This window comes from Gavialis gangeticus, unplaced genomic scaffold (genome assembly GCF_001723915.1).
Source record: "Gavialis gangeticus isolate Ggan-Ray unplaced genomic scaffold, GavGan_comp1, whole genome shotgun sequence".
NCBI classification, from domain to species: Eukaryota; Metazoa; Chordata; order Crocodylia; family Gavialidae; genus Gavialis; species Gavialis gangeticus.
The window spans coordinates 1-1,614 of record NW_017728977.1 but is presented as its reverse complement, the minus strand read 5'-3'; the positions used below and the strand labels follow the sequence as shown (position 1 = coordinate 1,614).

General features: G+C 55.5%; 1 protein-coding gene across 2 annotated transcripts in view; it reads right to left on the bottom strand.

Moving 5' to 3' along the window:
- Positions 1-1,608, bottom strand: part of RAB6A (RAB6A, member RAS oncogene family) — a 100,733-nt gene extending 99,125 nt beyond the window's left edge. For both annotated transcript variants that reach the window (XM_019508171.1, XM_019508179.1), the window contains exon 1: positions 1,554-1,608. The gene's annotated coding sequence lies outside the window, so the exon portion shown is untranslated. The remainder of the gene's footprint in view (positions 1-1,553) is intronic.
- Positions 1,609-1,614: the final 6 nt, after the last annotated feature.

The following is a 1,614-nucleotide window of genomic DNA, read 5'->3' as shown; positions in this document are numbered from 1 at the left end:
TCACCATTAGCATATCTATCTAGTTACTAAGGCTAGACAACTGATCTTTATGCCGACATGGCTTTGCCCAACTCTCACTTGGAGAGCAGAAACAGGCTGGAATAAATAGATATTTCCAAACCTGTTTAATGAGGTCTCATAAATGCATCAGGACTGCCTATACTACAAGAACACCGGCTCATGAATGTGTGCCCCCAGCAGCTTTAGAGAAGCCAGCTTGGGTACAGCTACCAGGTGGCACAGCTCTGCCTAGCTGGACCACTTGCCTGTGCATTTACCCTGCTTTTTGGGTAGATCTGGCAGATCACACTGGATTTCAGGTGGCCATTGCTACTCTGTTAGCATTATGCAAGCCGGTGAGCTCAGAGAAACTGGTGAGCTTAAAACTAGCTTGGGTGTGTATACCTGACCTAGTGTCTGAGAGACTGGACATACTTTGCTGCATCACTCCATCCTTCCCAGACAAATATACATATGTTCAGGGGGAATCATCATACTCATGTTTCCAGAATAATTACCAGGAGAGGAGGATTCAGGAGATCGGGCATGTTCAACAGAACCGCAATAGCGGGGAAACCCACGGGCAAGGACAGCAACTGCCAAGATCCAGCAAGCAGCACCCAGAGAACAAATCTGTTACTGTGCCACAGACCAAACCATCCTTTGAGACACACACTGCAAGCTGCATGCAGAGTAAATCGCGGCCCTACAACCAAAGAGGCTGCAGAGCCTGCAAGGAGTGTGGCCAGTATCTGATCAATCCTAACCTGGTACCAACACCGTCTTCCACACGCAAACCGCTCTCAGGATCCTCATAAAATGGCTGGCCAAGCAACACCTCGCTGCTGGCGCCTGGGACTTACCCGGAGAGATGCACAGGGGGTCGCTTGGGGGCTATTGCGACAAAGAGGAAATAAAGGAAAGAGGCAGGCCGAAGGGAAGGGCCCACATATGTGGCTTGATTAACCTCGTACCACCGAGGAAAACCGAAGCGACACTGCCACACGAGTCATTTTGGAAAGCGCAGCAGGGTGCTTAGCAACGCGGGGGCAGCAGTACCCCACGCCCCGACGCAGCCTCAGGTTCTCCCTCATTAAGTCAGGGTTTTCCACGTGAAAAAGGACTCGCCACAGCTGACACACAAAGGGAAGGGGAACCAAACCAGCAGCAGGACCAGCCAGGGAGGACGCCCAGGCCTCCCCATCTCTTCCCTGCCAAAAGGCGGAAGAGACGCTCACTCGGTGGCTTCACCCCTAGGCTCTCACCTCCTGCGACAGGTCCCCACAACCCCGCTCCGTCCAGGGGAAGGATCAGCCCGTCCCGTCCCGTCCCCTCCCCCCAGCAAGTGAATCAGCAACTCCCGCCACCAGACCGCTCTCCCCCAGAATCCCAAACCAGCCCCCTGCCACCGCCCCCAAACGTGGGGGGGTCATTTCCCTGCCCCCCTCATTAACCCCAGCAGGGAGGGACGCAGCTCCATGTGGCCAACCCCCCCCATATCCCCTCCCCAGTCCCCACAGCTGGGGGGTGCGATAAGGGGGTGCGGCGCTCACCGCTCTGCTCGCCCAGGAAAACCAGCTTGAATTTCCGCAGCGGGTTCCCGAAGTCGCCGCC